Source organism: Pinus tabuliformis, chromosome 9 (genome assembly GCF_031772625.1).
Source record: "Pinus tabuliformis cultivar Carrire ecotype Pingquan chromosome 9, CPIR1, whole genome shotgun sequence".
In the NCBI taxonomy this organism is placed as follows: domain Eukaryota; kingdom Viridiplantae; phylum Streptophyta; class Pinopsida; order Pinales; family Pinaceae; genus Pinus; species Pinus tabuliformis.
In genome coordinates, this window is record NC_142307.1 from 620,050,229 (window position 1) to 620,067,881 (window position 17,653).

Sequence of the window (17,653 nt, forward strand, 5' to 3'; positions counted from 1 at the left end):
ATCAAAATAAAGTTCACGATTAATTGTATATCAAAAATTTAATTCCATCATGTTATTATAATTACAATTATAATTAGTTTTTCACTTCACATGGAAGGGAGAGGTAGTATTTTTCATTCACATATAGGGAATATCATTCTTTTAAATAATTTTTATTTGAAGTTAATTATTATATTGTTTTTATTTTTAGTTATGAAAATTATTTTTATTGTGAAATTTAATTTTATTATTTATTGTAGAGTAATTTATTATTTATTTTAAATTTTAAATTATTTTTTAAAAGAACTAATTAAAATAGTATAATAAAAAAATTAAATAATTATTTAAAAATATTTTTATATAGTTTTTTTTAAGTTTAATTTATATTTCCTCCAAAAATTATTATATTTTAGTAAAAGAATTCACTGTTCATGTAAGTTTTAGTCTCATTTTATCTTTAGGGAAACTAGATTTGTTGGCCAATATCCATAGTTCTGATAATTCAAAGTAAAAGAAACCATTATTGAGAAGCTACTAATATCTACCATAGACTAAACTATATAAAATAAAACAACTACCAATTGGCTAAAGATGACATCAAGAGTCTAATGAAGTGACTGGGGCCATGTCTTAAGTGCTTGTTCCAATTGGAGAAAGAGGCTTAAGTTCACACTAAAGGTGGATTTCAAGGTGAGCAAGTTGGTCATCTAAACTAGCAAGAAAGAAGTGACGATATCATTGCACCAACTTGATTTCATTCATGGAAGATATTATATCATCGTGGTATTTATGTTTCTCTTTCAAGACCCTGCCCAAAAGAGTTTCCATCTACCAATGAAGAGTGATGGATTTCAAGTATTGGCTTTGTCTTCCCCTAGTGTGTCCATTTTCATGAACCCAATTGGCTACCTCCACTTGGATTTAAAAATTAGAATAAGCTTGTCAGTCACCAATATTCAAATCTTCAAGTTGACAAACTTCCTCATGTATTTCAAATGGGGTGGTGGAGTGAAATCTAGGTGTGGCGTCTTGGGCATGAGCATGGGCACGCGACCTACCCTAACAACCCCTTCCCCTAGACCTCTAATGGAAACACATTTGTTGTTGAAGAATACAACACCAAATATGTTTTAATGAAACTAGAATTTTTACCCACAACACCCAAACACCCCAAGGATTGATATTGATAAAACCATAAACAAACAAGAACTAGGGAGCTCCATATTTCCAGAGCAATCGGTGACACTGAGAAGACATTTGAGAAGGAATGGTAAATGAATGCCTTCTGGAAAAGGTCTAATAACCATCAAGGGAGACCAATGTTTAGTTCACCACACACTCTAGTTGAGCTTGGGCCATAACAATCTAACATCCACCAACTAATAATGTAACCAAATAATGAAATGGGAAAGATAAAGATATTTGATAAATAGAAAATTGTCAATGTTGGCCATCCCTTCATACCTAAATTGGTAGTGATTTGTGATTCGGATGAATATTTTTTGGCACTAATCCAGGGCGGGGGAAGACCCAAGGTTTAGGAGTTTTCCAACAAAACACCCAAAGATACCAACATTAGCAACACCCACAAGCATGTGAGGTCTCATTGAGATATGAAATTGGATTGTAGAACCTGTGTAAGTTGTGCAAGGAATCATGAAGATAGTATGCCTTCTTAACTTATGAATTTACAATCCAAACTATTGCAGAGATTGTGTGTTACAAATATTCCCATGGCTTAAGCATGCATATTCCTAACCTTTACCATGTACAATTTCATAAGTCATGAATTCTATATATGTTAACAAATGTGCATATCCTACAAATTATACAAATAACTCATCCTTTGCTAGCCCTTCAATAGGTACGCATAAAGTAAATTGATAAGAAACAACAAAATCAAGGTTCATTATTTATACATTAATCTAAACATACACATCAACCAAATGGGATACAATAACAAAACTCATTTCAAACTTGAATGTCATCCATGATATTCGCTATGAAACTCAAAATTCACATGGAAAAACACATATGAGACCAAAACCCTATCGAGCCCTTATATTCATATTGATTAGCAACATAGAACTAAATATAATACACAATTCTAACAACAAAACTTGGAAAGCTCGTAATTAGTTAATATCTCTGGCCAATGCATAGAAATCAGACCCATACAATGGTTATACAGATATCAATCGAAAACTTATCATTATATTACTCAATAGATGTAGATTGTAAAGAATGGGATGGAGTATGTTTGGATAGAGTACTCAGATAGACACAAGAAAAACCTAGAGAATCACTAGAATTAGAATTGACAAAAAACTTCAAAAACCTTAATTAACAACAATCATCCCTTTTATCGCGGAGGTTGCTCCGACCCTGCATTTGGAAATGTTTTCCATATTAGCCTTTCAACTCACCCAACTAAGCAATTCTCACATGTTCCCTCCTCAACTATCTGTCGCTTCATTCTAGGTTAAATCTTCCATATTATCCCATGTCTAAATACCATGAAGTGTTGGAAGATACTCTAACAACTATAGTACAAAATAGTTACTATGCATTCTTCCATTGAACATCCTTTCGTCAAGCCTCTATGCAGTACATTGTGCAGAGACTTGTCAAACCTTTTCGTGGTATTATGTTCATGTTATCCCCTCTTTCTAGTGTAGTGCTCCAATACTTCAAAAAATTAAAAAAAAAATCCCCTAGGCCTCCTTCCACAAAATGTCTTCTCCACCCCCTCTATGCCCCGCCAGTCCTCCAACACTACTTGTTGCTTGTCTCTGATCCACTTGGTTTTTGTTCGATAGTGAGAGTAGTTTGGACTTTTACAATCTTTGCCTTGAATTTCTAGAATGAGTCCTTGGCTCGGTGCGCAATATCCTCAAACATGGTTACCAAGTCTATTAAGTTATCAATTTTGTCGACTTGTACCAGACGATCTTGGAAAAATGGTTCATTCCTAGCTATGATATTATTCACTAATCTCTAGGTAGTAGCAAGGTCATTAATAACCTATATAACTTCCTCCTGTAGTTGCTCTACTTAATGCGTCAACTATTTTTTTTTCCTTCCACTAGTTGATTTATTAGCTCAATGTGGTACTTTATAACATTGCAACATGAAGCCTTGATGCTAATAGTGAGAAAATACCACCTTGAATGGTTGCATTCTATTGTTGAGCATGGAAGATATTTACACTAAGATCCTTCAACTCAAAGCTATCCTGTAACTTTTTCCACAAATCAACCCTTGACTCATACAACTAAGTGTATTCCTTCTCCATCTTGTGGCCATTGTTCAGATACTTTATTTTCTATTGCTCCTTTTCTCTTCTCTCAATCTCCTTGGGTGGGGTAATAGGTTGAATCTGTAATTTTAATTCTTCTCGTCACACATCTAGGCCATGAACTACTTGTTCAATTTTAGATAGCTTCTACTCTAGCATAACATACACTACCATAGGCACACCAGGAATTTTGATGTACACAACTTGGATAGCCCATCGAAGTGTCTATTCCCTGGTTTCTATTTAGTGTTTGGTCTCTTGTATTTGACCTTGTGCCTCTTACAATTCCTTATGCTCCGTAGTCAACTAGAGCAAGTCTGCGGCTCTCAAATGTGCTCTCACTTGTATTTCTTGGGAAATAGAATGTTGTAAATAGTTAAGAAAAAACATAGATATTTGGTAAATATTCAAATCTACCCATGGCAAGACATACTCATTGTTGCACTTCAGTTTCTACAAAATGCACTACAACTGGTGATAATGACAGAGTGCATGGTTCTGAATATGCCAGAGAGGATTGCAACAATTCTGGTTGAATATCGTGTACCCAAAGTGTGTTAGTTTCCTACATGACTTCTACTGGATCTCATGCACTAGATGCAAGCATCATGTTTCTTGAGGCTTTTATCATTACTCATAGTTTTTCTAACTAATGTAGTGCACGATCTTATTGTTCTTTCCATTATTTGGCTACCTATCTAATAGCAATGATGAGGGGTGAAATCCCCTGCTAGGTTACTTCCTTCATTTGTGTCGCCAGTGTTTTAGTTTCATATTCCAACATATTAGGGTCTGTCAACTTGGTATCTTTCATCTTCTTTCTATCCGTAGATTTTTGGCTTGTTAGTTGCCTATTTTTTTTTTCTATCACTATTTCCACATGTCTTGAATCTTGTGGTGGCATGACTAGACATGGTTTTTTTTGTTCATTCTAGCAAGGTTTTTGGTCGATTCTTCACCTAGGTCGTCACCTTCCCACTTGGTTGGTTATTGGTCTTAATAATGTTGGGTTCTATCTTTATCTCATAATGAATTTCTTCAACATCTATATATGAGCCCGACACTATTTCATTTGGTCTTAATGTCTCTGACACTAGCACTTTCAACTCCAATGGCTAGCCATTAACAATCTCTAAAACATAGGCTTCATCAATTTTATGCCTGCACTGCAACCAAGTTCCATCAAGTTCTGCTTTAGCCTAGACATATGTAGAGTGGGGATTGTCACAGAAGTGCTCCACTAGGCCATATGATAAGACAATATGAGATGGTACCCATGGTACCTTCTAAATCACCTGGGTGATAGCTTCTTTCCAAACATAAAAAATGATATTACTATTTTTCTACTATGCTTTATTAGTAGTATAACATAAGCCTCCAAACCTTGGTGAAATGAATTTGGTACTATCAGGGTGGGGTAAGGTGGTACCTTTTGATAGATTCCACACAGTCAAAGCAATCATAATCAATAACCATGCATAATGAAAGTATGTGTCTATATCGTACCTACACATTTATGCAGTCTTTCATGAATTGATTTAGTAGAAAATTTGCCCACTTCATCTAGACACCTTCGACACACTTTGCACTTGTGGAAGACACCCTTGCTTGACATTGATCCTCGAGGTGCTTCCATAATAGATTACAGGCCATCAATTTGCTTGCAAAACACACACCATATTCCTCAATACTCGTTATCTCTACACCACATTTCCCATGTGTAACTTTGAATTTTTCTTCTACCTCCTTAGCCACATTATTTTCATTCTCTTTTCAAATAGAGGTTTTAGTTCCTCTCCATCTATTGGAAGTCTGCTAATTCTCATAATTAGCTAAGTATTAATTTATATGGGCTCATTGAGCAATAAAAACCCTTTATGTACACAAATCAATAATAAGTTAATAAAAAATTTTACCTTGTCACTCCACCCAAAATGAGGAATGTCGAAGAGGTTGATGATTCCAAACTTCTCTAATGCTGAGGCCCTTTTTTGTACCTCATCTTCCACGGGTTTTCCTTGTTTCTCTACTATTTGCACGTATAGCTAATGCACAAACTCTAGGAATTTCTTCAAGTCCTTAACATCATGATATTTATAATTTAACTTATCCACTAGATCCAACATCTCCCCTTCTTTGATCAATCCTACTAGAATTTGGGCCATGACCAAATTGTACTTTGGTTCTTTCAAGATTGAGACTTTTGGAATAGAAATCTTTGGCTTAGATGAAACATGGGGACTAGGTACACTACCAATTTCCTTAGCTTTCTCTTTCTTTGGGGTCGATGAAGATGCCATGATGAGAATGCTTTCAAAATGGAACAATCTTTATAAGTCATAGACTAAAAATCGATACACCTTTGGCTAACTATATTGCCTTGGATATTCTTCTCTAGATTGGCTCTCTATACTTAAAAAATGTGTGAGCTTGAAATCAAAATCAAAATAAATACTAATTACTTACATGCATGGTGCACATTTCTAATTGCATTAAATTTTAGGCGATTGTGCCCACATTCCACCATCACTTTGTTGATCTCAGCATGCAATAATCTCTAGATCGGAACATCATTCATGGTTCGGGCTAGGTTGGAAGTCATGTCAGAGTCTTTTCATACATAGCCTACTATTTGGATAACATTTTTCTTTAATTAACTTCATTCCATATTTTTTCACCAAGTTACATGATGTCCATTCCACATGGAGAACACATGCTTTTTCCAGTGCCAAGTTTTGGACTTTTTCATTCTTTAGTATCGTACTAGTCTCTAGTTGTATTCCACTTTCCCAATCTACTTACGACACTACGCACTTCCTTGATTGGTGGTCTTCTTACTACATAGTGATCCAACTTGAGGCGCACAAGCCTTTCACTGTGTCAAGAAGGATCATAATTGGCAAGTCTATTGTGCTACTTCTTTGTAACCTCCTCTACATAACATGCGCCTGCAACCATAAATAGCATTATAAAATAATTATTTATATACATCTCATTGTTAAATGACAGAGTGGTTGTCTTTGTACAATTTCAACCTACTCCCATTCATAATTCCATTAAAGTGCTCATTGTTTAACCTTTCCAATTAAGCTTCCCCTACTTATGTGATATGGAAAACAACATAAGGTCCAAACTAATGCATTTGAAACGTCCTAGGGTACTTCAAAAACTTGTTTTGATACATCAACACTTGATTGCCAGCTTGGAATTTTTTTTTTTGAATGTCGTGATCATGCCATGCTTTCTGTCTGGCATTTTGTGCATACTATTAAAATATTTCTATAAAAAGGTCCTCCTCCAACTGAAATAGCCCCAACATCCTTTGCTCAACTTCCACATAATATGCTAGCCCTATAACCATATCAATCCATAGACTTGGCACTGTAAATTACATCAACATAATTACTTCTTGGCCACAGACCAATCTAAACAGTGTCTTCCTAGTAAGTTTCTTTGACATGGTTTGGTATTCCAAAAGAATATCTGGAATGTTCAAGTCACTATCATCCCTATTTTCATTGCAAATTTGGGTCAGTGCGGCCTCCAATATTTTGTTAAAGGATTCCACTATATCATTTGCTTGTGAATGATAAGATGTACTCTTGATCTAGGTCCGAGTGTGACAAAGGACCCTTCCAAGACCTTTTACTTTCATGATGTGTTAAATTGAATTTTTAAAAGAAACATAAATGAATACATGTGCATGCTATAAATAAGAGGAACATGACAATCGTCAGCACAAGAAAACATAATATGTTGATAATGGAGTTCGTCCAGGAAGGACTACGTCTATGGGCCTCGGTGTCAAGATGGTGTAGGCCGTCGCATTAAGTGTTGTCAATAGTGATGATATACACAGAGGTGATATCACTATCATACAAGGAAAATTACCTCACACAAGAGTGGCTCCAAGAGATGTTCCACTACAGGAACTCTCAATCAAAATACTCCTATCAGTATGACACAAACTCATGCATGATGAGCATCCTGCCAACATGGCATGAAAGGGATCTCAATGCAAACATACATGATGACGACATGAGTATCCCATCAACATACAATAAAGGGATCTCAAAACATCACATGATGAATCATGACAACAAGTACATCACATAGACGATTCTGTGTCACATCAAGCAGGAATCATGAAAACAAGTAATAAACAAGATCCTTCATTAACATCAAACAGGGATTTGTGCATCACAATGCATGGCAAAAGAAGTACATGAACGCACTAAATATACCTCACAACCGAGGGCCATCTGAAGAAGTGGATGTCAAACTGTTGAAGTTGTTTGTGCCATCGATCTCAACGCACCGAATCGCATGAAAATGGTTGCTCGCACATGAATGCTGACACCTGCATTCCACTTAGAAAAGTGGCTGAATAATATAATGAGCAAATGAAAAATCTAAACATACCATCATATTTGTGACATCGAATAGTGCAAAATTGATTGTCCAATTTTTGAATTATGAGAAATTGAGAATCTGGGGCTCAAGGAATCTTTTAGATTCCCCCTAGATTCCCTAAAGATTTTGCTACATAGATGAACTAGGAATCTGAAACTCCAAAGATGAATCTGACCTTGCCATTGCGATCCCTGTGGAAAACCATGAAAAATGACTCTAAACTTGACTATATTCCGACATGGAGAAAAATTACCTCCTCAGGAAAATTTCAAGGATCATGGTTTCACTCCTTGTTTCTGCAGCAGTCATGGTTCCACCTGCATACTGAAAAATGGCCAAAAAATGCAGAACTTTGATGGAGAAATGGAGAACAGAATTGCATTTGTGGCGTTTAGAAGTATTGAAACCATATAAAATTTGTCAGAATCTGACAAAGTGAAAATTCGGCCCTCCTGCAAAATGTTGCCTTGAACTGCATGCACTACCTTCATTTGCCCTGGGCGCACTGATAAACTGTGTGTTAAATATAAAATGTGCTGACGAATTTCACAAGAAACCCATTGGCTGAGTTGGTTTGAGATCCAAATATTGTGGAGGAGGTTGGGCGGTCAAACCCCGCCTCCTCCCTTTTTTTACATAATAAAATGCTAATTTAAAAATTAGCTCGGGTTGGGCCCGCCTTGGGCGACCCGCCCACTCCATCTACCCCAGGTCATATGCTTATTAAAGCAGCGGGTTGAGGTTGGGTCCACGCCCCAAGGGCCGGCCCACCTTTCCCACTCATGAGTTCGTTTTAGTGGGGTTGGGTCTATGCCCCAATGGCCAACCCACCCAATCTTCAATGGTAGTTATGGTGGTTGGGGGGAGGGGTCAGGGGTCATGGCCCGCCCCTCCATAAATAATTATTTTTGATAAGGTTTGGGTTGGGGTGGCGGGGTTGGTGGCCCGCCACCCTTTTATATATATATATATATATATATATATATATATATATATATATATATATATATATATATATATATATATATATATATATATATATATATATATATATATATATATATATATATATATATATATATATATATATATATATATATATATATCTATATATATATATATATATATTATATAAAACAAAACTATGCATCCTTGGACATTCAGTTTTCGACCGAAGGAGTCTTTTTAACCAGGCCACAATTTTTCCTGGAATCTGGTCGGAGTTGGCCGGATTTGGCCGGATTTTGTCCACCGGAAAATTTGAAATTGCAGCCTCCTTAAGCCTAATGAGTTAGCAAAAAGTCAACCTAATTTTGACTGCCTCTATCTCCTTCATCCGGACTCGGATTGATGAACCATTCACACTGCCGCGATGAGGACGACGAGATCTATGCTCTGGTCCTAGCTTGAGCATAATCCAAAACACTTTTATATTTAATCTTTCCTGGGTTCTCTTTGTCCTATGTGTCTCTTGAGCCACCTAAATCAATCCTCCCTACTGAGGAGCTTTTGGTCCTCCAAAAGCATGCAAAACAATCTGCAATTTTTCTTTACCTTGTCTGCATCACAAGCATCCTGAAAGGTCTCACTTCCATATCCTTCACCTTTGTTCTTCGGAACCTTAAGCGATGAATCGACACCTGCAATCTCTGCAACCTGTAGTACATTGTTTTACAAATTACATGCTTGACTCTCATGACCAAATAATGACCCAAATGTCCCACACTTGCCATGAGTTTATAACACATACTCGGTGGTCAAGTTTACAACAAGATGGACACAATACCCCAACTACGAAAACAAGGCCAACATATCATTGTTGCTTCAACAAGTGATGGAAAACACATCATCACTGCAACACATGATTTACAAAAATAAGGCCAAACACTATTGTTTTTCTTTGACAAGTGATGGGAACATGACATCACTTTCACAGTTCAACATGCAATACCAAATAAGACCAGACATCATGGTTGTTGAACAAGTGATGGAAGACACATCATCACTTTTACATTTTAAAATGCAACAAATGATTTACAAAAGCATGACCATGAAATGCTAACATATATAGAAATCATTTTTCACTTATCAATGTGAATGGATCATCTCCTTGTAGCGGTTTTCCTTGTCGAACAATTGCTTCACCTGGTTCCTGCACTGACACTTTGTCTTTAAGGCACTGCTCTGGATGGAGCCTCCAACAAGTGGCTCTGTGATGGCCACTTCTATTGCAATGACTGCAATAGGTTTTCTTCCTCAAGATCTGTTTAACATGTTTCTTTACCTGCTTTTGAGAGGCTCTTTCACACCTCATCCTTTTGTGTGCTTCCATTCTTTTCCAACACTTAAAAAATGTATGGGATGTAATCCACAAAAGGTACATGTCTTTCGATGCCATGTTTTACGTTCATAATTAACAACATGATTACAATCGAAATGAACATTTGAATGTCGAGAGTGGTTATACCTTTCCTTGTTGTCTCTGGTGTAAGTATGACAATTATAGCTTGCTTCAACTCTTTCCTTGTAATGGAAACTACCATGGGATGATGGGGATGTTTTCCCATCATTCTCTTTCCTCGACCATTTCGACGATGTCTCAGATGAATCTGACACCTTCGAGCATTATCCTTTAGTGTATCTCAAGCCTGCAAATTGAGGTCTCTGTATAACCTCCAATGGTTGAGTTATGCCTTGGTTATTAACACCAAGTTCTTCTTCCTTCTCGTGCTTCATCCTGGTAAGGAGCCTCATGTTTGTCCCTGTATTTGGGATCTCCAATTCCCCAACAAAAATCATACTATGTGATGATGAAACTGAAAGTATATCAACATATTTTACCTCCTCTATCGATTTGGAAAGAACTTATGAGGGCTGCTCATCATCTGTTGTTGGTGGTTCGCTAAATGTCATGGTGCATTCCCCAACTTCCTTTCTGACATATACCCAAGTCCTGTTTGACACAGTGATTCCTCTACTTTGATGGGGTTGATAATGCCTTGGCCATTGACGCCCAAGACCTTTCCTTCATACCCCATTTTCTTCAATAGTTTGGAGCCAATTCCCGTGGTGTGATTTTCAAAAACAGTGAAATCATCATCAGGAGACATACATGAAGATGGAGAACTACTTTTTACCTCACATGGGTCACGTTGCAGCCTTTCCAACGCCTTTTCCTTTGCTTGCAATTGTCGTAGCAAACTGTTTTTTTCCTCTTTCTCTTCATGTAGACGCATCTTCAATTCAACGTTCTTTGTTTGAAGATTCTACTTGTTGTGCTTCAGTTCTTTCAGGGCCTCTTTCATGGCTTGCAACTGAAGTTGTAATCGCTCCTTTTCCTCTGTCTCTTTTTGTAGAGTTTCATACATTATTTCCACTCATTTGGAAATTCTGAGCACGGTCTCGTACATCAATTTTTCATCCTTTGTCGTTGCACATTCCATTGTTCACACTTGCAATTCACATCTACATAAATACCGCTCTAATACCACTTGATCCAGGTCCGGGTGTGACAAAGGACCCTTCCAAGACCTTTTAATTTTGTGATGTGTTAAATTTCATTTTTAAAAGAAACATAAATGAATACATGCGCATGCTGTAAACAAGAGGAACATGACAATCGTTAGCACAAGAAAACATAATACGTTGATAATGGAGTTCGTCCAGGAGGGACTACGTCTCCGGGCCTCGGTGTCAAGATGGTGTAGGCCACTGCATTAAGTGTTGTCAATAGTGATGATGTACATAGAGGTGATGTCGCTATCATACAAGGAAAATTCCCTCACGCAGGAGTGGCTCCAAGAGATGTTCCACTACAGGAACTCTCAATCAAAATACTCCTATCAGTATGATACAAACTCATGCATGATGAGCATCCTGCCAACATGGCATGAAAGGGATCTCAATGCAAACATACATGATGACAACATGAGTATCCCATCAACATACAACAAAGGGATCTCAAAAAAAAACATGATGAATCATGACAACATGTACATCACATAGATGATTTCGCGTCACATCAAGAAGGAATCATGAAAACAAGTAATAAACAAGATCCCTCATCAACATCAAACAGGGATCTATGCAGCACAATGCATGGCAAAAGAATTACATGAACACATTGCATATACCTCACAACCAAGGGCCATCTGAAGAAGTAGATGTCAAACTGCTGAAGTTGTTTGTGCCATCGATCTCACGACATCAAATCACATGAAAATGGTTGCTCGCACATGAATTTTGACACCTGCATTCCACTTAGAAAAGTGGCTGAAGAATAGAATGAGAAAATGAAAAATATGAACACACCATCAGATTTGTGACGTCGAATAGTGCAAAATCGACTGTCCAATTCTTGAATTCTGAGAAATTGAGAATTTGGGGCTCGAGGAATATTTTAGATTCCCCTAAGATTCCTCAAAGATTCTGCACCATAGGTGGACTAGGAATATGAAACTCCAAAGGAAAATTTGACCTTGCCATTGCGATACCTGTGGAAAACCATGAAAAACGACTGTAAACTTGACCATATTCCGACATGGAGAAAAATTACCTCGGGAAAATTTCAAGGATCATGGTTTCACTCCTTGTCTCCACAGCAGTCATGGTTCCACCTGCACACTGAAAAATGGCCAAAAAATTTAGAACTTTGATGGAGAAAAGGACAGTTCCATTGCGTTCGTGGTGTCGAGAAGTGTTGAAACCATATGAAATTTGTCAAAATCCGACAAAGTGAAAATTTGACCCTCCTGCAAAATGCTACCTCGAACTGCATGAATTGCCTTCCTCTGCCCTGGGCACACTGATAAACTGCATTTTAAATAGAAAATGTGTTAATGGATTTCACAAGAAACCCATTCGCTGAGTTAGTTTGAGATGCAAATATTATGGAGGAGGTCGGGCAGTCAAACCCTGCCTCCTCCATTTTTTTACATAATAAAATGTTAATTTAAAAACCGGTTCGGGCTGGGCCCACCTTGGGTGACCCGCCCACTCCACCTACTCCAAGTCATATGCTTATTAAAGCGGCAGGTTGAGGTTGGGTCTGTGCCCCAAGGGCCGGCCCACCTTTCCCGCTCATGAGTTCGTTTTAGTGGGGTTGGGTCTGTGCCCCAAGGGCCGGCCCACCCAATCTTCAATGGTAGTTACGGTGATTGGGGGCAGGGGCCAGGTGTTTTGGCCCACCCCTCCATAAATAATTATTTTTGATAAGGTTTGGGTTGGAGTGGCGGGGTTGGTGGTCCGCCACCCTTTTATATATATATATATATATATATATATATATATATATATATATATATATATATATATATATATATATATATATATATATATATATATTTGTTATATAAAACAAAACTATGCATCATTGGAAATTCAATTTTTGACCGAAGGAGTCTTTTTAACCAGGCCACAATTTTTCCCAGAATCTGGCTGGAGTTGGCCGGATTCCATCTACTAGAAAAGTTGAAATTCCAGCCTCCTTAACCCTACCCAATAAGCAAAAAGTTAACCCAACTTTGATTTCCTCTATCTCCTTCATCCAGACTCGGATTGATGAACCGTTCGCACCTTCATGATCAGGACGACGAGATCTATGCTCTGGTCCTAGTTCAAGCATAATCCAAAACACTTTTATTTTTGAGCTTTCTTGGGTCCTCTTTGTCCTTTGTGTGTCTTTGGAGCCACCTAGATCAACTCTTTTGATGATTGTTTTGAAATTCCTCTATTACATCATTAATTATTTGGTTCCAAAAAATGGGTTACTTTATTAGTCATCAAGACCTTTGGGAATCCAAAGTGTGTGATTAAATTCTCAAATATAAATTTGGTAGCAGTATCTGCACTACAATTCTTAACTAGTGCTGCTTCAACCCACCTAGTTAAGTGATTTGTTGCAGTAATGATGTATTGTGTCCTGCTTCTCCTTGTTGGTGGATTAATTAGCCATATGAAATCAATGAATCACTTTTCGAATGGTTGCAAGGCTATCCATTGGTTGAGCGGCATCTTTTCTCACCACAAAGGGTTTCCTACTCTTTGACATGTGTCACAACTATGACAAAATTCCTTTGCATCCTAGTGAATAGTCAACCACCATAAACCTGCACATAAAACATTTTGTGCAATTAATTTTCTTGCATAATTTGCTCCAGCTACACCTTCATGTCACTTCTACCGATATGGCAGGTCTCTCATGTCCCAGCACACAACACTAAAGTATACCATTTTCTCCTAGTTTGTACAAACAATTTTGCGATGAGATGGTGTTCTATAGCTTTGACAACTAGGTGTTTCTTCTGCACCATCGTATACTCCTATGGTGATAAATTGGATGATTTGAGCAGAGTGTTCATTTACCATGTCCACATGGAACAACTACATGTCTGGTAAGTTTTCATTGACATTCCTTTCCTCCTTGTCTAAACTTATGTGTGAAAAATGATATGGTCTAGCATTAAACTTATCAAGCTTAATAATAACTTAAAAATCATATTGTTGGAATAGAAATAACCACCAACATATCCCCCCCCCCCCCCAACGTTGGTTTGTTGATAAGGAATATTAGTGTAGAATGGTCGATGTATAGCTTAAAGTGAAATCCAAATAGATAGTGTTTGAACATTTGAGGTGTGTGCACCATGGTCAAACCCCCCATGCTTCATAGTAGTATAGTTGTGCTCAACCGTAGAAAATGTTTTACTAGAAAATGCAATAGGATGGTCTACCTCTGCTTCCCTTGGTTGTTCCAATATGATGTGTAATGCTATTGTTGAGACATCGACATGGACATGGAACTTTTCTCCTGTCAAGGAACACTAATATTGGTGTTGATACCAAATTTCTTTTATTTTGTCTAAATATGGCTAGCGTTCCTTGATCCCTTTGAACTTGACATCCATTTTTATAATATCTCCAATGGCATACTAAATTGGGCATATTTGTGCATAAACTTCTTCTAATACCTTATATTCCCTAGTGTTGTGTGAATTTGTCATGTTGAAATTAGAGGGGGAAGGCTCATTATCACTCCAATATTTGTTAGGTCAACGAGTAGTCCTTTCTTACAAATTACATGCTGATGTAAAACCCCCATCGGTGAATAAAAAATACACTTCTTCATATTAAGTGAAATTTACATATGTCTACGTTGATCTGGCATAAGCTGAAGAATTTTGAGACGCTTCTATAGAAGGTTGAACACAGTCTATTCCTCGAAGTATGACTCCAATAATTTATGGATAAATTCTTTGAATTCTACTACTACCCAAAAAAATAATATATCAGGTGTATTCTTTAATCTGAATGGCATGAACATATACTGAAATGAGCATCAATTTTTCACAAATGTGGTCATGTGTGGTCCTCCTTTGTAATTTTGATCTGGTGATACCCTAAGAACCCATCTTTGAATGATAGACTTATTTTCCTCTGACTTTCTCTAATACCTCATCTATAAATAGGGATTGGAATGGATCATGTATGCAAGCATCATTCAACTTCCTTAAGTTGACACATATATGGATTTTTCATTTCTTTTTCACCTACATGACCATGGGACGCTAATCCACTTTGACTGTTCAACGGGTTCAATGATACATGACTTTAACATCCTATTGAGTTCCTACCTTATCTTCTACTTATATATGGGATAAAGGCAATAAGTTCTTTGATGAATTTCCTTTGTGCCTAGCTTCAAAGTGACCTTCATTTCTCCTTGCTTGCCCACAATTCCCTTCATCTTCACAAAAATTTTGGGGAACAAATCTTGATATCCGCATAATAGGTCAGAGATCTTCTCAAGAGTGGATTCATCCCATTAATCCGCAATCATTATGAACTTAGGGTTATCTTTAGTTCTAGTGTTTATTTTGCACGTCTTAATAGGCTTGGTGTAATATGGCATAGTGGAGTCCAAATCTAGTCCATTCGCCTATATTTATCCCTCGAACTTTAGAATATTGATATCCTAAGGATCTTCTTCATCACCAATGTCTTCCACAACCCCATAACACTATATCATCTTCATAGTATTTTTGAAAATCTAGTGAAACATATTGAGTGGAACTTCTCTTGTCGTGGGCTCTGGTTTGGGTGTGAATATATTTTCTTTAATATATTACATATCCTTATCTATGAATGTATCTCCTAATTCAAACTGAAAATTAATACAAATATTTATTCCATTTCCTATGTATATGTTGTGCTTCGCCATAGCTCCAACTGAGTATACCAACTTTGTGGTATGACATCCACCATTTGTACAAATTGGTGCACCCACTACACCTCCATAATATCATCATCGTACATTTTATGGTGCATTTGCCCAACTGAGCGGTTAGGGACTCCTTGCCTCTATATTGTTCTACATACTCCCTAGAATCTAACCCAAACCTGGTCTATAATAGGTCCTTGCATTGTTTTTAGGTCTCGGTGCAAGCCTTATGTGTCACCCACAAATGCAGAGGAGTAGTCGTAAGAGCAACATTTAGAATGTAAAATCTTAACTAGTCTAGCACATGTTCTTAAAACCCTTTTAGAAAAGTACTATGCATGCCAACCCATCAAATTGAGGATGTTTCCTTATTTCCATTCTAACCCACCTCATCGACCAAGTAATTTGAGAACATACTCTAGTGGAAATCTCATGGAGGAATTGTATATAATTCTCTACTACCTCATCTAAGTCCAAAGAACATGAGTTATTAATAATTCCCCAACTCAATGCACCATCACCATTTGGGTTGACATAGTCATCACACTGAGTTGTAATGTTATAGACATTGTCGAGGTTGACTACGTCGAGGTCCTCTCTCACAAGTTTGACATAGTTTTCCCCCTCTTTACAGCCTAATGGCATAATAAATTTTATGTCCCTTGTTTCAAAAACCATTTGTCATTTTTTCAAATTGATAATAGCCTTGTTATCAAATGCCCAATTAATGCCTAGAAATGGTAGGTATGGGTCTATGTTATCGCCAATTTTAATAACCTCAAAGTCTACTAGACTCCTTACCTCATCAATGTTCACGTTTACATCTGCTAGTAATCCAATTGGGAATATCCTATATTGATTGTCAAGACATATTGGATTGATGACCATATGAGCTTGGGATTGCCCATAAATTCCTAAGTTTTCTTTGGAAATATATTAACATATAAACCCAATTATAGGATGATATTATCCATATCATAGTCAAATATCTAAGCATTGAATCAAAATGATATATTAGTGAAACTTCAACACATCACTTGCTTCACTGTCTTTAGAGGGGCCTATGAAGAATTAACTCCCTCACCTTGCACACCATGTCCATTAGTTTCTTTTGCCCAATGGTCAATCATCTTGTATATCCTCTCAATTATCTACTCATTTCTAATCAAATTTAAGAAACTTCTTAATAAATTATGAATAGGAATTACCTCCCCTGATATCATCCCTTGTGGCTACCTCATCGAGCTTAACACTCTACACTCTGCAAATAAAAATTCCCTTCTTGTGTCCTTGTAAATTTGATTATCCCTAGTTGGGTCAAATATTAGAGGTTGTTCGAGAGTTTTATGATCCCAATGATGAGGCTACTCTAGTGGCTTGATCATGTCCTATCCTAGTCCCACCTATGGTCACTTCACACACTTGGGGACAATCCTATCGAGGCCCCACGGAAACCATTTACCCATTTGTCCCTCTCTTCTCCTACCACTATTCATGTAATAATTGGAAATCCTCCGTCATATGGTCCAGTTCTTTGCAATATGCACACCTAGTGCAAGGATTCATACAATCTCTCATTTTCTATAGTTGATACTTCACTCCTAGATTGATATAATGATATTGAATTTTATGATGCTATAGAATGGTGCTCAACTCCTTATTTTTCCATTCTTCAATAATATTCAACAAAATTCACTTGTCTTTGTTCAATATTTTTCGTATCCTCCTCTGCATCCATTTTTACC